Raw genomic sequence first — 27661 nt, forward strand, 5'->3', positions numbered from 1 at the left:
GGGGTTCAGAGGAGAAGCTGACTACAGATGAACACCAGAGAACTCTCTGAGTGATGAAATTGTTCTAAATATTGCTTGTGGTGGTGGTTCCATGGTGGTTTGTTAATGGGATAAATCATAATGATCAATTTTTGAATGTTAAACCCACTTTGCATTCCAGGGAAAAACCCTACTTGATCATGATGTATTTATTATTTTTTAAAATATATTCTTGGATTAGATTTGCTAAAGTTCAGTTTAGAAAATTTACATAGATGTTCACAAGGGATAGCAGTCTGTTCGTTTCTTTTTTTTCCTTAATTTAATTAATTAATTAATTTATTTATTTTGAGAGAGTCTCGCTCTGTTGCCTGGGCTAGAGTGCCATGGCATCAGCCCAGCTCACAGCAACCTCAAACTCCTGGGCTCAAGCAATCCTTCTGCCTCAGCCTCTCAAGTAGCTGGGACTACAGGCATGTGCCACCATGCCCAGCTAATTTTTTTCTATATATTTTTAGCTGTCCAGATCATTTCTTTCTATTTTTAGTAGAGACGGGGTCTTGCTCTTGCTCAGGCTGGTCTCGAACTCCTGACCTCGAGCGATCCTCCCGCCTCGGCCTCCCAGAGTGCTAGGATTACAGGCATGAGCCACCGCACCCGGCCTGTTATTTTCTTTTCTGTAATTTCTTTGTCTAGTTTTGGTACCAGAGTAATTAATTCTTCCATCACAGGATAAGTTAAGAAATATTCCCTCCTCATCAAATTTCCATGGGAATCTGTGTGGAAGTGGTATTAATTATTTTTCCATGTTCTATTTCATTGCTATATGCTCTGATCTTTGACTTCTTTCTTTGTCTACTTTGGGTTTAATTTTTCCTTTTTTTTCCTCCTAGTTTCTTAAGATTGAGGTCATTAAGACCATTTTTCTTTTATAATTTTATAGGTGTATAATGCTATAGACTTTCCCAGTAAGTACTACTTTAGAGACATCTCACAAGTTTTGATAATTTTATCTTCATTCAGTTTAAAATACTTTTGATTTTTTTCCTTGATTCACTTACATAAGGTGAAGTTGTCGCATAAAGAGAGTATCAATACTTTTTTTCATTACAAAATTATTTTTCTCTTTATTTTTAATTTTGGATAGTTTCTTTTGCTATGTCTTCATATTCAGTATTCTTTTTTTCCTTCTGCAATATTTAGTCTGACACTAATCTAATCCAGTTTAGTTTTCATCTTATAAGTTGGATATTCATTTCTAGAAGTTCATTTTGGGTTTTTTTTTCATGTTTTCCTTGTTTGTATGTAACTTTTTGAATTAATTTACTTACAGTTATGGAGGCTAGCAGTCTGAAATTAAGATGTTGGTAGGGCCTTGCTCTCTCTGAGGACTCTAGGGGAAGATCCTTCCTTGATTCTTCCTAGGTTCTATCGGTTGCTGGCAATCCTTGAAATCCTTTGGCTTGCGTTACTGTGTTATCTCTTCTGTCTTCATATGGTGTTCTCCTTGTGTGTCTCTTTGTCACTATGTCCAAATTTCCCTCTTCCTATAAGGACATCCGTCATTGGATTAGGGCCCACACTAATCCAGTGTGACCTCAACTTAACTTAAATATCTACAAAGACCCTATTCCAAAATAAGGTCACATTCACAGCTACTAGGTGTTAAAACTTCAAGATATTTTTTGGGGGAACACTGTTCAACCTATAACCATGTCCTTGTTTGATGATTCTTATATTTTTGTGAGTTCTCAGTTGGCTTAGATTGGTTGATTTTTCTCCTTAAAATGAATTACATTTGCTTCTTCTTTGCATCCTAATAATCTTTGTTTGGAGGGCAGACATTGGAAATGTTACCCTTTTTAGTGCTGGGTTTTTTGCATTTGTATGAATATTCTTGACATTTGTTGTCATATGTGGTTAAATGACTTTGAAACAGTTTGGGATTTTTGGATCCTGCTTTTAAGGTTTGTTAGGTGGGACCAAAGCAGCATTTAATCTAGAGCTAATTATTCCCCTTTCCTGAGGCAAGACCCTTCTGGGTACCCTACCCAATGCTCCATGAATTATCTGGGGTTTCAGTCTCACTGGTGGGAAGAGTGACTATTCCTGGTCTTGTGTGAATGACAGGCACTATGCCCTCCAATCTCATTAGACACTTCTTTCAACAGCCTCAGTTTTTTCACATATGGGTAATGATTAGTACTCTACTGAATATTCCACGGAGACCTTTTGTAGTGCTCTGGACTTTTATCTCTACACAGCTCTCTTTTCTCCTGTAGTTTATCCTGCAAACTTCAGCTACCTTCGTCTTCCCAGACTCTCTGCTTTGTCTGCCCAATTCAGAGCATCCACTGGGCTCTGCCTGGGTTCCTTTTCCTTGCACCATGGCCTGGAAACTCTCTCAAGGCAGTAACTTGTGACAATCATAAGAGTTGCCTTATTTGTTTCCTTTCTCTCAGGGATCACTGTCCTTCTTTGTCTGATGTCTACTGTCTTGAAAAGCATTGCATTATATATTTTGCCTGGTTTTTTTTGTTTGATTCTGGGAGGAGGGTAAATCTTGTCTCTGTTACTCCATCTTTGCTGGGAACAGAAGTGGTATGCTGAAATCTGTAACATTTTAAATCAAGATTTAGACAGCATGAAATTGGCTTAGTGGAGATCATAACATAGGTAAAAACTCCTATGCATACACAGTTTTAATTTAGTAAATTGGAACATGCCTTCAGGGTAATGGTGTTCTAATAGCCTGCTCAACAAATTGCTATGATAATCAATAAGGAAATTTTCTTTCCTTAGCACAACTTTCAAATTGGGGCAAATAAACACATGAGATTAGGTGATGATCTATCTTTATGATCAGTTTAAATAAAGAGAAAAGTGTGTGCACTCAGATCTATTAAACACACACGAAAAATCCTTTTAAATGTAACAAATAAATGAGAATAGTTACAGAACACTACATTTTCCTTGTAGAAAAACCATTAGCATGGTTCAAATATCGGAAAGTGGTGTTTGGCAATTAATGCCTCTGTGTGTTTGATCTTTTTTCAAAAGGTACTCACTAAAGTTGAGCATAAGCCATATTACTTAGGTACACTAAAAGTGTTTTACAATTTTGGTTTAGTACATTAATAGTTGCTCATTTTGACCTAAATGCATAGGAATTGCTGTGTTTTATATTTGTGATGCTCTTGACAGTGATAACTATCTATAATCAGCAGGTATGTAGCTGAAAAGAACATTATGTGATCAACACAATTATGCTTCTACACAATGAATAGCTAAAGATGATTCTTTGAGAAGTGGGCAATACCATGGTTGCAACATCTTGTTTTTTATTTTGATTTGTCTTAGACTTGCTTCTTAGACAAGCTTGAAAACTTGATGTAGAAAGAGTCAACAACCATTTATGATTGTCTCCTGCTGGTGTAGAGAGTGGATTGCACCACTGTCTTGACTGAGAGAGAAATTTGAGTAGTTCCATTCAGTCCCACCATACCAGCATATTGGGGATTTCCCTTTTACCTTACCCTTAACATCATACTTGGTGCCTTCTTTCTTATGACTTATAATTGTCCTGTGATATTACAAGGGAGCTTGACCATCTGTGGTGGCCAGATGGAACAAAGCAAAATCTAATGATATAGGTGGTTATCACTTGGGTTGGTTAGTCACCAGGCAAAATGCAGGCTGCTTTTGAAATGACATCCTCCCCTGATGCCAATGGGCAGGACAGCTAGGTTCAGGTTATCAATAGTGCTTTACTGAGTGGAGGGTGTGCCAGGAATATGGACTTTCCCCCCACACCTTCAGGTCTGCCCCTCCCTCCACACTCCTTTCCTATTTCTCCTTTTCCAGGACCCCCTTCTTCTCTGTTTGTTATCACATTCCCCGTCAGGAATCTTTTCTTTTAGAGGAGTGCTCTGGTTCATAATATTTCCTTCCAAGCCTTTGCTTATATCATGACTCTTTTGTGAGAACAGGGCTGGCTTCATGGGTCTGTGACCCACACAGTTGCACAGGGCCCTGTATTCAGAAGGGCCTATTGCTTGTTTTAATGCACTGCTGTTGTCAACAATGACATTATTAATCTGATTTGAACAAGGGCCTCACATTTTCATTTTGCACTGGGCCTACAGATTCCATATCCAGTCCTGTCTGAGAATCTTTATGTTTAATATTCAAAGCCAGGAGGAGACTACTTCTCTTTCTTCTTTTTTTTTCTCCCTCACTTCCTCTCCCTTTCTGCTTTCTGTGGTTGCATCCCATCTCTAAGGCCATGAGTGCAGAACAGCTTAGCTGGCTGAAATGGAGGTAGTGGGAGAGCCAAAGGGAAAAAAATAAATATTTGAAGAAAATTTTGGTTATCATTTCAAATACATATTTTCTGTCACATGAACATAATCACTCTGCTGTTGTTTCATCATAGTTTGAGTTTGCAAGTTATTGGTGATATACAAATTCTGTTCCTTCTCCTTAAATTAGCACTACCTCTGTCTGCCATCTGCAGCTTCTTATGTAATAGCTGTCTTCCTTTGACTACAATTATCCATTGTAGACGAGTTGGGTTATGGTGATCGTGCTAATGCTTTTAGACTAGCCCCATTCCAGGACTCTTTATTGATTAGCCTGTCTAGGTGTTTAATGTTTAGTATAGTTCACAAGCGTTTCTGATAAAACTGCTCAAGAAATCAGATGTGGATCTCAGATCTCACAGGCTGGACTGTTAGGCTTCGCCAATGTAATCTTAGTCAAGCCTTTTTGCATTTCAATCAACAGAACTTATTTTAAGCTTCAGGAGAGAAATCATCACAAGACAACAAGGTATATTTTTTGTCCTAAGCATCTAGAACAAAATAATAAAGTCCCAGTGTTCATTAAACTAACATTTTAGAATATCACAGTATACATCAGCTAACATACATTGAGTGCTTACTATGAGCTATGCACTGGGCTAAGTGCTTCACACGCATTAATTTATTTTATCTTCCAAACAACTCTACACATGAGGTGCTATTCTTACCATCCACATTTGGAAAAGGAGGAAATGAAGGCACAGAGGTCATGTAGCTGGTAGGTATTACAGCTAAAACTTGAATCCAGGTGGTCTGAGTCTAGTATCTGCGCATTGAACCACCATCCAGCTGCCTCTACTATATCATGGAAAACAACTACAGGAACTATAAGTAGGAATAAGAGACTGGAGCCAAGAACTTGGAAGTTGTTAGGAACAGGGCTCTATTCTCTTAGGCTAATTCCCTCTGTGGCTGCACAGTTTACTCTTGCTGCTTTACTTATTTCTCTCTCTCTCTCTCTCCAGATTAGCTTCATCAGTTTCTTCTTGAACACAGATGAAGATGGCCACCTCACTGTGACAGCCTCAGCTCTTACCTGTACAGCAAGACTTTTCAGGCAACCAATTTGGAGCTTGAGTCCAATTTTAAGTTCTCAAAGGATAAAGAGCCTGATTGACTCAAATTGTTTCAGGTGTCTGTCTACTACTTGTCTAATCAGCCAGGGTGAAAGAGGTAGGAGCTTTGTATAACATAAACAAGGCTTTGGGGGCCCAACACTGAGGGTAGAATCATTCCCAGTTAAGGGGTGATATGGGGGAGGCATGCCAAAACTATCTGCCACCTCTACATCTATCAAGGTATTATGTAATGAAAAGATCATTGATGACACTAATCCTGATACAATTTGAGGAAATCGTGTGTTGAAACCTCAACCCCCAATGTTACTGTATTTGGAGATAGGGCTTTTAAGGAGGTAATTAAGGTTAAATGAGGTCATAAGATGGGGCCCTAATGCAAATAATTGGTGTTCTCAGAAGAAAGAGAAACCAGGTACATGTGCACACAGGGGAAAGACCATTTGAGAATACAGAGAAAAGATGGCTGGCTATCTGTGAGCCAAAGATAGAAACTTTAGGAGAACCCAAACCTGCTGACACCTTCCTCTTGGACTTGCAGCCTTCAGAACTGTGAGAAATACATTTAAGTCCCCCATTCTGCGGTATTTTGTTATGGCATTCCTAGTAAACTGATATATCATGTAACCTCTGTGTGCCCCTACTTACATGGTTTGCAAAAGAAGGGTATTGCAAATGATAATATTTGTGGGTTTTTCCAACTGTAAATTCAGGTGATTCAGCTGGAGTGTGGTGTTATGGTTGGATAACATGTGTGGGCCATATCAATTAAAAGTAATAAATATCATTTGGGAGTTACAAGACAATTTTGTATAAAATCTATTTTGTTGGTTTTAACTTATTTTGTCTATTTTGTTCAGTAGAGGAGAAAGATTCTGTGATCTGACTTCACTACATTTTTTTCTGGATGTCATATCTGTCACTTGAGAGTGCATCAAGTGCACCATATGGCAAGCAGCTGCTATCAATTTAATAATGTATTTAAAAATTTCTTGGTTACAATAAATTCAAATTTGATTTTTGACTTTTTGGTCCCAGTTGTGTCCTCTGATTTTTGCTTTATTTGCTTAATATCACTTTAAAAATGGTGTCCCCAGAATTGAATCCAACTCTTTAAATACAGTTGAGCCAGTGAAGAGAGGTTGTGGACAATCAAGTTTTATGAATGCAGCTCGAGGTTACATTAGCTTTTCTGGTAGTCATTTTTCCCACAGTTCACCAGATATCACTTCCTCAGTAAGTTCCTCTTTTATGATTTTCCATCGAAACCTATGCAGTGTTCTATCACCCAGCTTTGTAATAATTTATTAGTCTTTTTCTCTCATTTGGCTCTGAGCAACTTGAGTGAAGACCTATGTTGTTTATTTCCTCATTACCACTGCTTCTTCAGTATCTAATACGATGTCTGGATCCTAGAAAGATCCGGCATTCATTTGCTGAATTATATGAATGAATATAATTGCTTTGAAAATTAAAATGTTAACAAATGCATGGAATTATTATTATGCTTCTGCATGCATGTGGGGGAAGTTTCTGGCTGTTCTGAATTTTCTTAATTTCTGTGTCAGGTGGAGTGTATTCCTGAGTAACAATTTTGAACAAGCAGCTTGATGATAGATACAAATACATAGGTAGAACTTTAGAAGAATTATTTTATGTTCAAACTGGATATGAAATGGCCTTTACTTCTCAGTGTTGGCCAGAAAAAATACCTGAATGATTCTACAGTATCAAATTTGTGTGCTAATTATTTATGACTCTATGTATCTGTGTACATGACAGAAAGAGAGAGAGAAAGAAGGAGAAAGAGAAAGAGGGAGAGAGAAGAAGGAAGAAGGGGAAGTGAGAAGAGTGAGAAGAGAAAGCTTTTTAGAGGGGACAAACTGGAAAATGGATTTTTACAGTACAGAATTATTAGAATAGGGAACCCTTGTCATTTAACATGATCTAGCTCTTCTTGAGGTAGCCAGGAAAGCTTTCACGGATGAGGTAAAGTTTGATTTTAGCCTTGAGAGGGAAGGGTCAGTGGCCTTTTCGGCAGAGTAGAAGAAAAAGACCATCCACGTGACTAATTTTATTGTTGCTTCTTCTTAGCTTTTCCAAAGTTCAGCTTTTTCTTAAGGCTTTTATTACCTCTCCATGACTGAAACAAACTTCCCTGAGTGGTAAAAATATTTCTTTCATATTCTAGAATGAATAAGACACCCTAGACTGAAGTAGCCGCAGTAATGAATTCACAGCCTCAGACTCTACTTTTAGTTTGTCATGAATGAGCTAAACCGTGTGATTTTAGGTGAGTCACTTACCCTTCCAGGTCTAAAAGGTTTGTCTAGATAATCTCTGTTCTCTTCCAGTTCTAAAAATTTGTGAACCTTTGGAACAAGACACTGGGTCCTGGTATTAAGGAGACTTTTACATTTCACTGCTAGAAATTATCCTTTCTTGTCCTCGAAGGAGTAAAATTACAGTCACGGCCAAGGCAGCTGCTAATTCACTTTCTATCTGGAGTTTGCCTCTTACAGAGACTACTGGCCCTTTAAAAAAACATTAAGAACAGGGCGAGAGGGCGCGGCCGAGGGACTCAGGTGCCCGCTAATCCGGCCTCTTCCGGAAAAATTACCCGAAGGCCAGTTTTGTGGCATTCTGGGACTTGCAGTTTCTTTTGGGCTTCTCTCCCTTGGTAACGCTTTGTTCTTCAGGCGGACATGGACTACAACTCCCAGAGGGCCAAGCGGCGGTAGCGGCGGGGTCCTGTACTCTCGCTGTGGCTGGGCGGCTAGTTCAAGTTGCCATAGCTGCAAGGCTGGGGAGACCAGAGTCGGTTGCGCCGCAGCATTTGGTTAGTTGCACCTTCTGGGTCACCGGTAGCCGCGGGAGCCGGGTGGAGCCTCGGCGATGATCCGGCATTAAAGACCTGGGGTCGTCCTCTGTCTCAGGTACCTGCCCCCACACCGCCTCTCTTGCTCTTTCTCTGCCACTTCCCTATCGTACCATAGACGTTTTAGGTCCCACTTCCCCCTTTCCCTGGGGTGGGGACACCACAACTGCGCGGAGCTCTGGGATGGGGCTGTGGGTGGGTGGAGTGTGTGCCGAGGTGAGGGGGAGACGGCGTGCCTGGCATCCCGAGGCCTCCCTCCTAGGCATGGGTGTCCACATTCAGGTCCTGGCCAAGTTATCCAGTGAATTTGGTCTCCGTTGTCCTCCCTTTGGGAGCAGCTTGCCCTGCCGCTAGCATCTGTGACGCTTTAGCTGTCTAGGGGACTGGACTCCTTTTGTAGGCCCTCCCCCAAACCGTCTGACGTTTGCTTGCCTGTCCTGCTATGTAACTTGATGTTTTTTTCACGTGTTTTTTAGTCACAGAAAGTTTGCTGCCCTTGGGAACACTGTATCGGTGACCTGTCTTTCCTATGTCGTTAGGGGAGTTGCCTCAACCTTAGCTGTTAGCAATCCCTTACAGTTATTTCGTAGGAATACTTGGCATCGAATCCCAGCTGCATCTTTTATTGTTTTGATGGAGCTAGTCTATTATGCGGACGTCTGGTAAAACTTGACCAGCATTTTACTTTGCAGCGTTGATCTAAGTATTATGCGAAGTATCTAGCACAGTGCCTGGCACTGTGCAAGTGCTCAGCATTTGTTTTTTACTTTTATTAATTATGCAGAACAGTGTTATTTGATAGAAGTACAGTGTGGGCCACACAGGTAATTTAAAATTTTGTAGTACATTAAAAAGAAAGTGGTGAAATTAATTTTAATAATTTACTTAGCAACAATAGTTTGAAAATGTTTTCAATATGTAGTAAATATAAAACTTGTTGAGATAGTTTATATTCTTTTTTTTTTCAAATAGTACGAAGTTTTCAGAATCTGGCATGTATTTTACATTCATAACACATGCCAATTTGGACTGACCAGAGCTCGGTAGCCACATGTAGCTAGTGACTACTATATTGGATAGGACAAAGAGCTGATTAAAGCTTTGGCACTTTCACATTGCTACAGAGAAATTTGGTTGTGCCTATGACTCATCTCATGAAGAAGCTTGTTGCTTTGTTAGAAGAGTAAGGTGTGCATTGTGCCTGTGTCTTCTCAGCATGTCTTCTCTGCCATTGCATAACATGGATCACTTTGAACTGCCACTCAACACTTTGTTTTGATTAATTGTTCCAGAATAGCTTTTTTTCTTGAAATGGCTTATAAATAAATTCCCAGATCCACCTTTTATGTGGACAACTGACAATTCTCTGGACGACTTTCTGTGGATTCTTATAGACTACTTTGAAAGCAGTCACAAAGAATTGAAAATATTTCTATCCACAGCTCTTTCCTGCAACCAAAGACATTTCATTTTTATTTATTTAATTGCAGTACTAAATGTGGAAAAACTGGGCAGCCTGTAAAATATTTCTTTTGGGAGTATTAGACTACCTTAGAAATACAATTGGGCTGTTACATTCAGAAGTAAGTGTTAATTTCATTACCTGACTTAGTTTACTAACTGTTAGATATGCTACTTTTGGCTAGACTTGGGCTACTATTCACACTGCAGCATGATCTAGCAAGCCCAAGGGATGACAAGGCATGTGTGAAAGTCACCAGTGAGGGATATCTTGGCTGGGCTCTTGGATGTCAGGGATTCCAGTGAGGTCACTTGGGCTTTTGGATGACCCTAGGAGCATTTTCTCTGTTCTGTGATATGCTATATAATCTGTACATAGGGAGGGTGAGCTAATTTTCATATTTTATTATTTAAAAAAGTTTAAAGTTACAGGTATGTTTTACACTCTTGTTTTATTTATCTGTAGGTGGTTTGGGGAAAGTGTAGGGGCAACCAAAGACCATCTACTTGACTAGGCCTTTTGCCCCGAACCTCATGAAGAAATGATAGGAGGCAGACCTACGTGCCTAAGAAGAGCACTAAGCTCAGAAGAGAGCAACACGGAGTTTTGGGGGTGTGCTTTGTAAGTATGCTTTCTCCCTGAGTTTCTGAGATAACTAATTTTTCCATATTTATAGTGGAAAGGACTATGCTAACAAATAGACTTTTGGGGTCAAGGAGCCCCTTTCTCATATGTAGTATAAAAATAACATAGGGTGGTTATGCATGCAATGTAATAAAATTTTAGATGAACAAAATAAGTTGAGATATGGTTTACAACCTTAACAATAGCAGCAATGAAGCAACTATTTCTATTAGACAAATATTCAAGAATCTGTTTTGTTCCAGGCACTCTATTAGGTACCTTCTATAGGCATTATATATAATTCTTTTATTTTGCTTATCTTCATTTTTACAAAGAAGGCAGTTGGGGCTCACATAGCTACTTTGAATTGCTTGGGATTCTGGAGCTGAAAGAGTGGTCTTTATCCCCAGGTGTTCTGGCTCCACAGCCCAGTCCTGCACACTGCAAAGGGGTCTCATTGCTGTTTATAATTGTCCTCTAGTAGGATTTGATTTATATTTAGCATTTTTGGATAAGTATACCAGCATGGTTTGTAGTTATCTCTTTAAATGTTCAAAGAGTTCTATTATCTGTCTTAGTTTTTTTCAAAATAAATAGTCCTTACATTATTACTGAGGTCAGAGATAGTTATAATTTGTGATTTCTGTAAAATGAACATGTTAAACATGAATTGTCATTGATAATCAAGGGTATGGCATTAAAAACTTAAATTTTGCAACATGGATATAAACTTCTGGACATTTTTTAGCATCTTGTATTGCAATTTGATAGATAAAAGGCACTTTATGAGGGAGACACACTGGGGCCTTCCAATAACACTATGTGTAAGATCTATGGTGTACAAAATACTTAGGATTAAATAATTTTAGAGGCCAGGCACAGTGGCTCACACCTGTAATCCCTGCATTTGGGAGACTGAAGCTGGAGGATCGCTTGAGCCCAGGAGTTTGAGGCTGCTGTGAACTAGGCTAATGCCATTGCACGCTAGCCCAGGTGACAGAGCGAGACTCTGGCTTGGGAAAAAAAAAAGAATTTTACAGCTGGAGGAACCTAATAGGATAATCTGGTCCAGAAATTCTCAGCTGCATAATCTCTACACATTTGGGAATAATATAAAAATAATCTAGAGTGGATTCACTATTATCTGTGTAGTCATGTCCTGGGGTCGATTCTAATATCAAATGGTTTCAATGTACTCATATTATCTTCTAGTATGTTTTTGTTTTTTTGTAGCAATGTATTGTTACATGTCAGTACATAAAATTCTACCTTGTCTCTTAACTGCTGTGTAGTATCTTGGTAATGAGATACATTTAATGTGTTCCTCATCAGTGGATTTGTACTTTTTTAAAAGAATTTTTACAACTGTGTATGATGCTGCAATGAAATTCTTGTGTGTACATCTACACCTAAGATGTATACATATATCTTTTGCTTTTCTAGGATAATATTCATAGAAGTAGTATTTCTTGGTCAAAGCATATGTGTATTATTTATTTTTACTTACATTGCCAGGTTGTTCTCCAGAAAAGCTAATATAGTTTTTATTGTTAATATTCTTACAAGTTGTAACCTTGCCAACCTTGAGCATGAGAGCTTTTGCTTCCATCTGTGTAAAACAGATAAACATGAATATTTTATTATCTTAATTTGCATTTCTTTAGTGAAATTATGTTTATACACTTGTTAGGGTCGTTTGAATTCTGTGAATTGTTTGTATGTACATCCTTTGTGCCTTTTAATGCTGGACTGTTCTTTTTCTTGTAAAGGGCTGATTAATCCTTTTGTGCCCATATAATGCAATTTTTTCCTGAATTTTTCTGTTAGCTTTTAAACCTTGTTTCTGGTGTCTTGTTATCAGTAATTATGAATGACTCCAAGAGGCTTATCAGGCCTTTATCAGATGTACACACCTCTGAAATTCTGTTAACATAGATCTCTACAGTGCTGGTACTTGGAGTGTTTGAGAAATGGGAGTATTTGTGGTTACATGAATTTATTTAGCTGATGAACATTTAGAATCTACTCTGTGTACAGGGTTTATCATGAAATAGGTGTTTGTGAATGAATGAATGAATGAATGAATGCTTATGAATGAATGAGCTCATGGATGAATGGATGGTGAATTAAAGCTAAGTCTGTGCTAGGTTCTTTTGAATGAAGAGAGACATTGTGGATGAAGTGAACTATGATTATTTTAAAGAATGAATAAATGGATAGCCATTTTATAGGTTATAGAATGAAGAAAAAACTTGATGGTGGGAGAGTGAAGGCTTTAAAAATGGCAAAAATGGATTTTTCTATGAACAGCAATTGGTACATGGAAATAGTACAGAGAATGGACCCAGATGACAAAGAGTCTAGGTAATATGGAGTTTAGAGCTTTATAGTACAAATAAATAATAATTGAGGAATGCAGTTAGCTGCAAATGACTATCATAAATTAAAATGGCTCACAATAATTCAAGTTAATGAGCTGACCTCCTAGGTTTGATTCAGTTATTAAGTTTTAACACATGCATTAAAATGAATTTGAAATGTTTATCTTGTTTATAGGAGACATTATCAAGTATTCATATTTATATTATTTTGCTGCTCAATTCATATTGTTTGAAGACTTAAGATCATTAATCTAGGCCATTTGCCACAAGAATTTCTTCATCCAACAATTATTTAATTAGTACTCGCTATTTGTAAAGCCCTGTACTTCAACATTTGTTTCTGGATTAATCAGACAGGATAATAAGGAAAATTTAATTGTAAATTCATTTGAAATTTTCCTGCTACATGCCAGGCACATGAGATACAACCATGAACAAAATAAACACATTCTCTGTTGAGATTTAGAGTCTAGTGGGAAAACAAACAAATAACAGCCTACTAGTTGGTATCCGTGGTGGTATCCACACAGCAGAGGGCATCAGGTCCAGAGTTAGGGTTAGGTAGTAAAGGAAGGTTTTCTAGGGTAAATTTCCTCTGAGTCAAGACTTAAAGGAAAAGAAGGAGTTAGTCAAGGGAAAAGGAGTGAAAAGAGTATTCCACATTCTAGGTGGTAAGTCTAGCATAGGCGTAAGGTGAGATGAGTGTGAACTATTTGAGGAATGGAAAAAAAGATTCCATGGCACCAATAATTACATATCTTGGACATGTTTAATAAGTGTCTTGCTACATTTATAGAGCTATAAGAATGCAGAGGGAGGAAAGATCACTTCTGGCTGGAGGTTGAAAGCTTCACTGAGATTGTATTATTTAAGCTATGCCTGGAAGGATGAGTTGAATTTAAACAGGTGGAAATAGTAGACAGGAGAAGGCATTCCAACTTTAATGAGGGTTGGGAGTGGTAGGAGAATAGCTGGTGTTAACAGCAGAATGTAAGACATATGTTTTCCGTAGTCCTTTGGTTGAAAAGAAAGGTGGCTTCAAAGTTGGGGTCTGGAATTCCTGATTCAAAAACCTAGACTCAATCATGTGGGCAGTGGAGTATCAATGAAGGTTGGAATGGATAGGAAAAGCGTCAGAGTTAGGAAGCCGTTTCGGTGGCTGGGAATGAGTTAAGAAAAGTCCTGAGTTGTGAGTGGTGCCAGTGGCAATGAGAAGGTATGGGTGGTAGGAACCTGAGCCTTGGAGAAAGCCTCAGGACTCATGTCTTGGTAGCTGTGTTCCCTTCGGTCTTACATAGTTTCTCTAAGCCTCTTTTCTCATGGTGTGTATAACGATGACAATAGTACCCAGCTTGTAGGACTATTGTCAAACAGTAATCTATGTTGTAAAAGCACTAGTTATCCTGCAGTGTTACAATATTTTTTTTTGAAGGTTTTTAGAGCTGGAATTCTTAACTGGAGTCTACTCCATGTACTCTGAGTAATTCGGTTTTTAAATATAATTGGTTTTAAGCGATACTGAGCTGTATTTTACTATAATTGGATGCCTTTATAATCCTATATATTTTAAATTTTAATTTATACATTTAAAACATTCTGGGAAGGGGTTCATGGTATAGTCAAGGATAAGAATTTTTTTAAAATTTAGAAGTTTTTATTATATTTTGGGAAGAATATACAAATTATCCTATTTTTCCACTTATAAAATTAAGAATAAGAAACAGAACTCTTCAATAAGCATATCAATAAGTACAATAACAATGTATTCAGTTTTTTTTATTATGTAAGAGTTCAGGGAAAATTTTAAAGATAGTGAGAAGAGTAGAGGAAGAAAGAAATATAGAATTTTAGGAAGAGGTTTTAGGAAGAAAGAAATAAAGAGTTTTAGAAAGGAAAAAAGTGAGGTAGAAAATACATATAGACCGGAAAGAGAATGTCTTTATTTTTTTTTAATAAAGTTTTAGGATATGGGTTTCTGGGGGTTGTCGGGGAAAGGACATTTTTGTGCTTGAAAGAGGTTCTAATCATTCTTTATAAGAGAAAAGATTATTTTAAAGACATCTTAACATAGCTATAGAGAGTTGTATTTATAACAGATTTACATATTTAATACTTCATTATCTTATATCCATTATATGAACCTTTGGTTCTAAGTAAATAAGTATGTAAGGAATACTCATCTTACATGTGTTTTTGGAGAGAGGGCAGGAGGGATGGATCATGAGATATATGGCAGGGAAAGACAAAGGAAATATTTTGGTGATTGGGCAATATATTTGGCATTTGCACAATTCATTTGCATCTAAAAATGCGCGGTGGCTCATGCCTATAATCCTAGCACTCTGAGAGTCCAAGGTGGGAAGATTGCTTGAGGTCAGGAGTTTGAGACCAGCCTGAGCAAGAGCGAGACCCTGTCTCTACTAAAAATAGAAAAATTAGCTGGGTGTTGTGGCATGAGCCTGTAGTCTCAGTTACTTGGCTGAGGCAGGAGGATTGTTTGATCCCAGAAGTTTGAGGTTGCTGTGAGCTATCATGACACCACTGTACTCTACCCATGGCGATAGAGTGAGACCCTGTCTCAAAAAAAAAAAAAAAAAAAAAAAATGCAGTGAAAAAAGTGCTAGCTGAGAGATTTGGGTTCTAGTTCTGTTTTTGCAATTTTTTAGCAAAGCAATCTTGGGCAAGTACTTTACTCAAAGCTTCATATTTCTTTAGTAGCAAAAGTAAAGTTGTAATTATATCAACTTTACAGGATTGAAATAAAGATCAAATGAGAATATATTAATGAAAATGCTTTGTAAGCTATAAAGCAATATGTAAAATTAAGGTATAAATGGCAATACAAATATTTCCCTTTGTCAGTGTTGTTTTGTTCACTAGAAAAGTCAAGAAGAGTTTGTTTTCTTTAAAAAGTAGGAGGAAGAAAACAAGTATGCTTTGTGATATAGTTAGGAAACAACTTGTTTCTTATGAGAAACTGAAATTATTACGAGGAACAAATAAATAGCCCCAACTACTGTTTATGATTGTTTTGAATCTTTTTTCTCAAAAACTACTAGCTTGTCATTTGTTATATCAACTGGTTATGCTTATTTTGTGCATCCTAACTTGGATCTGTCCTTTTTTCCCCCTCAAATTAGAAGACTATCAATATCTCTGAATTTATATCCATTTTCTCAAGGCGAGTAGGGTTGAGAGGAAACTTTAGGAAATTAACTATTTTCTGAACCAAACCAAATGACTTATTAGTGAACTACAGATGTTCCTTTACTTATGATGGGGTTTCATTCCAATAAATGCCTAAGTTGAAAATGCACTTAATACCCCTAATCTATGGAACATCACAGCTTAGCCTAGTCTACTCTAAACATGCTCAGAACACTTACATTAGCCTACAGTTGGACAAAATCATCTAAACCAAAGCCTATTGTACAGTAAAGTATTGAATATTTCATGTAATGAAATGAATACTATACTGAAAGTGCAAGGCAGAATGGTTGTGTGGGTACTTGAAGTACGATTTCTACTGAATGCTATTTCTTTCACACTGCTGTAAAGTTGAAAAATTGTTAAATCTAACCATCCTAAGTAAGGGAACATCTGTGTGTATGTGTATGTATATATATGTCAGTCAGCCTTTGCCGCATAGCACATGAAACTTTGGAGGCATACAACAATAAACTTTTTTTGTTGTTTTTGTTTTTTAGAGATTTTTTAATTGATACATAATTGCACATATTTTTGGAGGCCATGTGATATTCTGTTACATGCATAGAATTTAATAAAATGTTTAGTTTATTGCTTGTGCAATGCATCAGCTAAGCTATCTGCTTATCATGGCTAGGCTCATTCACTTGTTTGGGGTCAGCTGATCTGCTGATCTAAACTGGAAGACACTGGGGCATCCATGTATTCTACCTCTTCCACAGGCTAGCCTGAGCATGTCCTCATACCCAAGAAGAGTTGCAGGAGAGCAAGATGGAAGAGATGGAAGAGTTGCAGGAAAGCAAGTTCTAGTGCATAATCCCATTTCAAGGTGGTAACACCTCAGTTTGTGCCATGTCAGCTAAAATCCTATTGGCCAAAGCAAGTCAGGTAGCTGAGCCCAGAGTCAGGGGCCTGGGCAGGTAACTCTACCTATGGTGGGAAGGTAGTGCATATAGGGAGGGGGAAGAATCTGGGCCAAATTATGCAACATACTGTTAATGGGAAAAGAAGCCAAACTCTGTAAAATAATTTTAAAGAGATTTACTTTGAGCCAAATTTGAGGATCATAATCCAGAGCCACACCCAAGAAGCCTTGAGCAAGTGGACTCACTATGGTTGGGTTACAGTTTGGTTTTATACATTTCAGGGAGACGGGGGTTGCAGATAAAGTCATAAATCAATACGTGGGAGACATTCATTGGTCCTGAAAAGGTGGGCCATCTTGAAGGAGGGGTGTAGCTTACAGGTTATAGGTGGATTTAAAGATTCTTTGGCTTGTAATTGGTTAAAGACATGGAACTTTAGGCCAGGCGCGGTGGCTCATGCCTGTAATCCTAGCACTCTGGGAGGCGGAGGCGGGTGGATCGCTTGAGGTCAGGAGTTTGAGACCAGCCTGAGCAAGAGCGAGACCTCCTCTCCACTAAAAATAGAAAGAAATTATCTGGCCAACTAAAATATATATAGAAAAAGCCGGGCATGGTGGTGCATGCCTGTAGTCCCAGCTACTCGGGAGGCCGAGGCAGTAGGATCGCTTAAGCCCAGGAGTCTGAGGTTGCTGTGAGCTAGGCTGACGCCACTGGCACTCACTGTAGCCTGGGCAACAAAGCGAGACTCTGTCTCAAAAAAAAAAAAAAAAAAAAAAAGACATGAAACTTTGCTTAAAGGCTTGGAATGTTTTAACATAGGAGCTGTTTATGAGAGATAAGAGGCTGGACATATATTTGTTGTGTAAACTGAGGGACCTGTAGGTTTGTCTTGCATACCCTCAGGCCTGTTACATGGGTTACAAAGGATGTCCCCAAGAAGAGAGGAGGGCTTGATGAGGCTTGTCTGACCTCCCTCCTCCTGGCAGGCAATTTAGTTTTAGGATATTCCTTTGGCCACAAGGGGTCTATTCAGTCAGCTGGTGGGGTGGGGGGTGGGGTGAGCCTTAAAATTTTATTTTGGTTCACAGTACTATACTTTTTTTCCTGAATTTAGTTTCTGATATACACAATAATGGGAAAATTTTCTAAGTAGTTTGCTTAAAATCAAGCCCTTTTGCTCAGTAGCAGTATCTCAGCTTTTATATATAATCTATGCGCATGGCCATTATAGAAGCTCTATCAGAGCACCAGTCTTCCTATTCTGTCTTACTCAATTTCCCTTCTGGTCTGTAGAAGAGAGTGCATCTTAGGCATTTAACCCTCATTAATTCTTTCCAATTGAACTGCTCATTTTCAGCCCGGCAGTGAGGCTGGTAAACTTCCTTTGTCTTGGTTCTGTATTCAAAATAGGATTGCAAACTCAGCTTCTAAGTGGGGCCAGTAAGGTAACACACTGTGTGAAGCAGGCCTGGTGGGGATTGCGACGAACAGGAAGGTGTGTGTCTGACCATTAGGTAGATACTATTTACGTCCCTGTTGGCGTAGGAAAGTTTGTCCTTACCATTGCCAGATGTTTGAATTTTTCAAGAGAAGTTGGCATTAGAACTTTTAAGTGAACTCTCCCTGTTTTTAAATTAAAGTTGTAAAATAACATAGTGACTATGATGTTTAAATATATATTGGTTGGCTGGGTTTGTTCAATAGTCTTCTAGTTTTCATTGATTTAAACAAAATGGTGTCAGAAACTCGGGGGTCCAGCTCCGTATTTGTCCATGCTAGTTTCTTGTTCAGTCTGGGGCAGTTTAGACAATTAATAGAGGCTATCTATGCTCTCATGAGACTTAATTCTTATCTGCTATTTTGAGAATATTGTGTTTATTTTTTTATCTGGCAGCAACTTCAAGAGTGCAATTCCATTGCTCATCAATAAGAAATGAATTCATCTCAGGGGTTTGTTAGCATCCATTTCCCTATAAGCTTTCCTGCTTGCTTGCTTGCTTTTCTCTTTTCTTTTCTTTTCTTTTCTTTTCTTTTCTTTTCTTTTCTTTTCTTTTCTTTTCTTTTCTTTTCTTTTCTCTCTTCTCTTCTCTTTTCTTTCTTTTCCTCTCTTTTTTATTTTTCTTATGTTTTATTTTTTACCTTGACATGTTTTGCATTTTAGTTAATTTTGTAAACTGCCTCATTAATTTTAGAAGTGTTGTAGATGTATAACTCTGAAATATCTGTGTCATTCAATTGTGAGATAGGGAGAGGGTTATTAAGTAACTTTATATTCTTTTGAAACTGTGCTGATTTTTTACAACTGGCACATACATAATCATCTAGAGCAGCTGCAAGTTCTTTTCTTCCTATCTGAGTAAGCAGTCATTCTGTATGCTGCATGGCCATTCTCAGAACATGTGCCATGTGCTTGCACACTCCCTGCTTTGTGGGCACTGGGCCACGTGGTTCTGCCCTCCTAGCTGAGGTGCTGGATCAGGATATTCTCCTGATTAAAGAGGAGAATAAGAGGAACAAAAAGACACTCTGGGACTGAGCCTGCCAGGACTCTCTTATGGAGTAGAGATGTGTGGTGTGTGTGTGTGTAAGTGTGTAAGAAAGCTTTGTTTCTTCCAAATTTGGGCAAGTTAACTTTGGGAAGCTCAGTTTCCTTACCTGTAAAATGGATTACAGCAGTGTTTACTTTGTAGGACTGTTGCTGGGGTTAAATTAGTTAATATGTGTAAAGTGCTTAGAACAGGGCCTGGCACAGAGTAAGAGCCATATCAGTGTTGGTTATTAGTAGTGTTGCTTATTTTGTTTTGCACTATGATGACCACTACCACCATTATTATTATATTCTTTTAAAAAAAATAATTTCTCTTTCACTTGAGCTAGTTCCTGTGTGGTGGTTTGTTGGGTCTCAGAGCCTTGATTACAACAATAAGTACTCCATTCTTTTCAGCTCATTTTGCTTTTAAAGAAGAATACCTTTACTCAACTGTTAGACATGTTTTTTGTCTTCTCTTGACTTGCATTTACATGTAACAGTGTACTGATTAAAAGGTTGGGTTTTGGAGATAGATGCCTTACCTGGATTTGAATCCTGGCTCTGCCACTCACTAAGTTATTTTACTTCTGTAGGCGTTAGTTTTCTTTCCTGTAAAATGGGGATGATAATATTATGAGGATTAAATGAGATAGTGCACATAAAGCACTTAGTATAGAGATTAATGTCTATGGAAAACTGTAAGTCAATAGCAATTATTAGTTCAATACAGTTGAACATTATTATGCCTTTGTATAAATGTAAACAAGTAGCATTGTACCATTTATATTCTCATAATTTCACAGAAAAGCAAATTAAAATAAAAAATTTTTTTTGGCTGATTTATATGTTTTATGTTTCCAGTTGTGAGGTCTCCTATTTATGTAGAGGTTGCTTTAAGATTATGGTTTGAATCCAGGCCTTTCCAGCTGCTTAACGCTGGGAGCCTTGGTTTCTTTGTTTGCAAAAAATGGAATACTTTATTCACTTAAGAAATAAATCTAAATTTTGAATGTGTAAGCCATGGTTCTGGGGGCTAGGAATAGAAAGGTGAACAAGATATAGTCTCTGCCCTAAGGGGTGTTAGAAATCCTGCCTTGCAAGGTTGGCCTGAGGTTAAGCCAACCTTTACTGAGCTACTTTACTATACACAAAGTACCTATCACACCGAGGTACTCAGTAAATGGTGGTTCTTGTGTTTATACCTCTCATGTTCTGGTTTCTAGCTATGTGCTCCCATTATTAAATCCAGTATGTTTCTACTTTATCAATGTTTTAAAACACCTTTCCTTTTGACCTTTAATTTTAAATTGTGCTCATTAAACTTTTACCAAAGGACTATCTTTCAGTTCTTAGGCAAGAACATCATTATCTTCTCCCTGACCCTTAAAATTGGCTGTGCTACAGTTTGCTGGATCATCTGGTGATGCGGTTTGAGAAGTTTAAGGATGAAGACCATTATTTGTGTCACTTAGTAAGACAGGAGGCTTGAAAGCTGGGAACTAACCCCAGAGGGTAGGGGAAATATGTCACAATGTAAGAAAGAAGTGTAGAAAATCCTCAGCCAGTGTTGCATAGGACTCTAGATAGTAAGTGGCTCGCTTGTATGGATCCTAATAGTAGGTAGTTCTTGTCTGAAGTCTAACATCTTGTATCTTGGACCTGTCTGGTATTAGAATCCCAAATGTTTTATAATCTGAGGCTTATATCCTATGAGTAAATATCCCTTTCTAGCTCCTATTCCATCTCTTTCTTTCTTCACATATCCAGACTTCTTTAAAGTGATTTATACATGGTGCCTCTGCTTTTTTGCTTTTCATTTACTCTACAACCTGGCATCTTCCTCACCTGTACTGTTTTACTGAGACTGCTTTTAATATGTTCACTAACAATTGCAAAGAATGCTTTCTAGTCCTTTTCTTATTGCCATATCTGTTGCATTTGTCTATCAGAGTCTAATCTGAGTTTCCCTCTAAGTAGGGGAGACAGATACTTACAGTAATTTGAACAGAGAAAGTTTAATATAAAGTAGGGATTGGCAAGCCATGTCCTATGGGCCAAATTCAGCCCACCACAGGCCAAATCAAGCTATCCCATTCATTTACATATCGTCTCTGCTTTTGTGCTATAGTAGCATAGTCTAATAGTTATGGCAGAGAAAAACAGTTTGTTGTTATAGTATATAGTTATAATTAACTATAACAGGGAATTATCTGTTGGGATTATCTGATACTTTAGAGACAACTCTGAAGCATCCCTAGGACTGAGGGAGAGTGCCCAGGAAAAGTATAAACTTGGAGGGGTCCCTCTGCAAAGCTGGGATTCAGACTTTATTGGAGAAGGTGTGGCTGCAATCCACTGAATGGTGGAGAGACCTGCTGGGTTACCTAAGCCAGAGCTGGTCCAGTCTCTGGGCAAGCAGGGAACACTGTTCCTAGGTAAAGGCAGAATGAGGCTGGAGGGCAGGGAACTGCAACTAGGACTGAAAGGCCGGAAACACCTTTCTGGGGTGCTGGTAGGCTGAAGCTGTGGGGTTGACTGAGGATACCTGTGAGATTCACTGAGAATGAGAGTGGGGGTAGTGCTACTAAAACTTAATGGGAAGCTGCCCAGTGGGGTGCTGCTGAAATTTGCTGGGGATGAGTACCACCGGATGTCCCTCATACAGGGTGCTGAAACAGAAATGCAACAAGTGGAAAACACTGGAATCAGGAAGAGAAGCCCCTTCTTCCTGCAATTTCCTTCCAGCACTTTCTTTAACAAAGCCTAACATTATGCTAGCTACAAAGGAGAAATGTTTAAAGGGCTCAGCTATGTTTTCAAAGAGCAGACAATGAGGGATGGATTTGGAGCTGAGATGCAATAAATTAATAACTGGCAAGATTTGTAATAGTTCTTTTCTTACTTTCTTGAAACCCTTCTTTTCATAACTTCTGTTATACTGTTTCCCCTAGTTTCCCACCTACCTTTCATGTTTCTTCTTAAGTCTCATCTGCCAGCTCCTTCTGTTTGCCTTTTATATGTTGGAGCTCTTCAGGGGTTTTCTCTTCTTCTACTTCTTTTCTCACTGTGCATTTTTTTCCTTGGTGTATCATCCACCCCCATACTGATGACTTAAATATTTCCTTAGATCCATATATCTAGTTGCTTATCAGACATCTTTTCTTTGATATTTCTTCCCGTGATAGATAAATTGATTCTCCCTTCCTAACTGAAGCTTGGACAAGTTCAATTTAGAACATACCTTCTCTTAGAAGGTCTTTCCTTTTCATTGATTACCTTGCTCAGTTTAATAGTCTATGATCCATGCAGCTACCAAAACCAGAAGCGTGTCATTCATTTTTGACTCTTTACCTTGCCCTTACATTTAGTCCATGCCTGCTACTCTTCATCTTCACTGCCTTTGTCTTAGGTGCTCACCAATTATTACCTAATAGATTGCAGTAGCCTCTCAACTAATCTCCATGTTGATGTGCTTATTACCATGTCACTCTCCACTCAAGATTTAGTTTTTTTCATTAGTTATGGTAATAGCTTCCAAATGGTTTTCTTTTCTTTTGACAATAGTAGGATCATTTTAAAAAAACAGTCCATACTACCTGAAACCATAACATGAAAATGAGATGAAGGCACAACTGCCCTGGTGGAAGGATACAAGAGCTCTGCTTATTTGGACCCTCTCGAGTTTCTCTGAGACAGTTTTTAACTGGATCCTGTTTCCTTTTCTTATCCTCCTGTCAAACCTTTACTCATCCTTCAGTATGAATGGAAGCATGTTGACCTGACTCCCCTGGGACTTTGTTGTATTACTTAGCTCACCATATGTAAATCTTAACCTTACAAATCTTAACGTCTCATCAAGGACTGTGACTTACTTATTTACTTTCATCTTTGATTTCTAATGTAGTGACAATTCAGTAAATTATGAATGAATGAATCTGTTTTAAATATCTGATTGTATTTCCTATGTTTTACACTATTAACCAACATAACAGAGAACTGGCTGATGGACTGGCACTGGACAGTTGATTTTGATTTATATTCTTATATAAATTTACCAAAAGGGTTTGAAGAGTTGAAATTATGGAAGAACAGTGATATGAAGAAGACAGGTGTAACCAATAATTGTTTCTATGTGGTAATGTCTGCTGGCTTGCTAACTTTTTCACCTCAAAGGTTAGACAAAGCTCAAGTCATATAACTATTGAAACGGTGAGAAATACATTCTAAAATTTTAAATTGGTTAATGATTAAGCTTAAAATACACCCCCCCATCTCTCCTCATCCCCCTAAATATCAACATCATTACCTTGAACATCATCTTTGAGGACAGGGAGGGCCAAGGCACCTGGTGGCTACCGAAGCAATCTCCTACTTAACATGCACTAGTCAGTCTTTGTGAAATATCACCCCTGATGCTGGGTGCTTATCTTTTATGGAACAGCTTGCAAATCCTAATTGTTTTAAACTGGCTCTGAGGAAAAGAGATTTGAGAATCAATAAATTATAGCTCTCATACATACAAATGTGCGTCATTATAATGAAGACAATCTGATGGCTCTTTAGGTCAAATAACAAAAGAGGTGGACTTGAGTTTGTAAAGGCTCATTGCCAGTCCTCTTATTACAAGGTTTGAATGCAGTTTTACTCTCTCTGGTTGCTGTGTTTAGGATCACATACGGGCATTTCTTTTAGATGGATAGAGCCTCAGTGGGAACGCATTGATGTGGGTTCATTACTTGCTCTGGTGGCCATATGTCTTCTTTATAAGGTTCATTAAGGCAGAGGCAACGATATTTATGCTTTTAAATACTGATGTGTTGAGAGAAGCTAAATAAACTATTCTAACAATTGTACCATCTGCTTTTCAGACCCAGAGCTTTCTCTAAGATTCTAGGGACTTTCACCCAAGGTCACCCATCTTAGTCCTCTCTAGCGTCTTGGAAAAAGCTCAGAGTTTGAAAAGCAGACAGCACAAATATTGTTGCTTTCTCATCAATGAGAAGTTTCTTGCACCAGCAGGTGGTAGTAACCTGCAGAAGAATTTTTACTGCTTTTTCTCTAATTGAAGGAAATACTTTTCTTATCTTCAGCCAGAATTTAGGTAATTCAGTTTCTTTAAATTTTTCTTTAAGAATACAATCATTCTTCAAATGTAGAAATTTTTTCTTTTCTTCCATTCAGTATTATGTTGAAATTTCTTATGGTAATGAGAATAAATTCCTCATCCAATTGAACTTTTTTATATCTTTAAAAATAATAATGAAGATTTTCCTTGAGCATACATGGATGTTTGTTTTTCTACTAGTCTTAGTAATTCGTTTTTGGGTTCCAAATTGTACTAGTGATTAAATATTGCTCATGAGCTGTTGTTAATTTGTTTCCCAAAGTGGAATTTGATTATATAAGCAATGGCAGTACACGTTAATATATTTTTACATAATCCTTCAATTTTTAAGTCATTTCACTATTTAGAGTGTTTCTTTAAGTGAGTCAGTTTTTGAATTCTAATAACTATCCTTCAGCACAGTTAAAACAAAATTCTTCTTTTAGCTCATGAACTCATGATAAATGGTTCCTTTGGTCAGCCAGTGCTCTTTAGTATGAAACAATAGAGATTGGTATTGTGATCCCATTTTTTTCAGCTCATCAATTGGTGAGAACTAGTGACATGGCCCTATCCATTAACAAATAGGTGCTAGGGGATTAGGAAGTAAGCTCAAGAAGTTGCCAGGAAGGAAAAGGAAACAGGTACCAAGAAGAAGGGAGTTCTGAATGTAGAGCTTTTATTTAAACTCATTTTCTAGGTTGTCAGCTTGTTAATCTGCTATCAGCCTATTAACCTGCTAGATCTGAAGGTGATCTTTATATTTTTCTTTCTTTTAAGTAGACATTGTAGTTTTCCTTCTGATTATACATCAATACATATTCATTATAGAAAATTTATGAAAGAATATTTAATAAATGCAAATTAACTATAAACTCTGGATGGTAAATATATACTTTTGGTGTGTTTTCCTCCCCTTTTATCTCCGCTCTTTCCTGCGGCTCTAAATTTATATACTGATAATTTATGTATGCATACAGCTAGTTTATTATAAAATTGGAATTTATACTTTTATATCCTCTTCTTTGCCATAAAATGTTCTTCAGAAACGGGGGTTTTAAAGTCTGTGTACTGTTCATGGTATGGATGTACCATATTTTACCCATTTTCTTATATTTTGAAATTTAAGTTGTTTTTATTTTCCTTCTATTACAACTTCACAGTAACTATTTTATATATATATATATATATATGGACAGCTATATATGGAAATATATATATTTCTATATGTATTCTAGATGATTTTGTTAGGGGAAATTTTTGCAAGTTCAATTACTAGATCAAAGGTACAAATTGTTCTTGATGCATATTGCCTGTTGACATCCACATAAGGTGTATCAATTTACACATTCCTGTTAGAACAGTATAAGAGTACGCTTTCCGCTACAACCTGGGTAACCATACACACTATTATTTAAAAGGAAACAATTTAATAGGCTAGAAAGACATCTTGTTTAATTTACATTTCTTAGATTATTCGGTTGAACACTTTTTCATGGCCATGTATATTTATTTTCTTAGGTGACCACTCTTGGTATGCTTTTATCAACATGGAATGAACCTAATATATTAGGTAAAGTTTCACTGGGGAGAATATTTTCCGAGGCCTAGTCAGTTTTCATTAATGCCAGTGATGCTAGGATTCACCATACGTTTTTTAAATTAATTTTTTAATTGTGTAAAATAATACATTGTTAATGATGAATGAAAAGTATATAATTGACACTGCTTTTTATTTTTTGAGTCAGTTATATTAAAGGGCTCTCAGGAACTATTTTCATGGCCCTCCATACATTCCACCCTAGGTTCTGATTATGTGGCATGAGCCTCTTGTCAACTTTGGTGGCCACTCTATTCTCATCTGTTTCTCTCTCTCTCCATCAACCCTGTATTTGGGGAGTGGTGGTATTGGCATCTTGTGGTAAGGATAGACCTCTGCTACCGTAGCTGCTTTCTGTGTTGGCACTGAGGGTCAGTTGTTCTCTCAATTAGCTATGGGAGTCATGTTTGACCTTTTGAGTTATCAGTAATAGTTAAAGAAAATGCCAAATTTTTATTAACAGCAAAATAATTTAATTTCTATTTTTTATTATAATCAGAGTCTTTAATTTTCCTTCATTCAACATTTATGAAACTTAAGTAATAAAGGTCCTTAGATGGTTGCTAAGTATTTCTTATGCTTAATAAAAAGCCATGCAAATTTCTCAGATATATCTCCCCTTAAATCTTGGTATCTCTGCAGGTGTTCCATCAGATGCAGGAGTTTGAACATCTTTTATTGCTCAAAGTAATTGAAATTATTAGTTGAAGACTTTGTGTGTATGTACTGGTGAAACTCATGCTGGAAAGTGTGATTCTATTTTATTAAAAGTATGTAATCCCAGTGGGGGTAAGTGAGGGGTCATTTTTTTCCCTTGTATTATATGACAATTGGAGATAATTTAATGTTGTTCTTAATTTTATTTAATGCCATGAAGATTTTCTGTTTTAGAGTTAAATTCAGTATCCCATGTCTTGTTAATATTTATCAAGTGACTATAATGCATGTTTCATACAAAAGATTTTGAGGTACCTATGCCTATGATAAAAGTATAAAAACATGGCCTGCAGAATTATATAATACATGAAATCCTGCTAGTGGTTATTCCTAGGGAGGTGGGGCAGGAATAGTACTAGGTTAAGAGGGATCAGAGGGTACTAACACTTTATTTGTAATATTCTAAATATTTTACTAAAAAACGTTAGAAGGTATACATGTCAGAATGATAGCATTTATTCTAGGTGGTAGATATATGCATGCTTATTTTGATAGTCTATTATTTTATAATTTAAATATTTTTCCAAATTACTAAAAAAAGCATAAGAATTTCAGCTATAACTATTTTTTAGTCAAGTTGAAACTCAAATTGTCTACTTTTTAGAAGTGTCTGACATACCATTTATATCCAATGAAGTGATTTGTAGATAAATGTTTATTATTAAAATTTTGATACTCTTAGAAAAATCAAGTCCCAAAGATAGTTACTTTATTCCTTGTTCTCATCAGCAACCATTATAGTAAGCATCGTCTTTTTCAATATCACCTTTTTATTCTGCCTCATGATTTCTTAACTTCAATTTAATTTCCAGAATTATGACCTGTTAACATGAGTATTATTATCCTCTAAGCAATAGAATTTTGATATGAAAGAGG

At 37.3% G+C, this 27661-nt stretch overlaps 1 protein-coding gene across 4 annotated transcripts in view; it reads left to right on the top strand.

Annotated features, from left to right (window-relative positions):
• The first annotated feature begins 8144 nt into the window (after positions 1–8144).
• The window catches only part of CEP128 (centrosomal protein 128), a 338052-nt gene continuing 318535 nt past the window's right edge, over positions 8145–27661 (top strand). For 3 of the 4 annotated variants that reach the window (XM_045562473.1, XM_045562480.1, XM_045562489.1), the window contains exons 1-3: positions 8194–8352; positions 10222–10377; positions 26711–26857. The gene's annotated coding sequence lies outside the window, so the exon portion shown is untranslated. Of the gene's footprint in view, positions 8353–10221; positions 10378–26710; positions 26858–27661 lie in introns of all 4 variants that reach the window. The other variant, XM_045562464.1, reaches the window with a different exon arrangement.

Source organism: Lemur catta, chromosome 1 (genome assembly GCF_020740605.2).
Source record: "Lemur catta isolate mLemCat1 chromosome 1, mLemCat1.pri, whole genome shotgun sequence".
NCBI lineage: Eukaryota > Metazoa > Chordata > Mammalia > Primates > Lemuridae > Lemur > Lemur catta.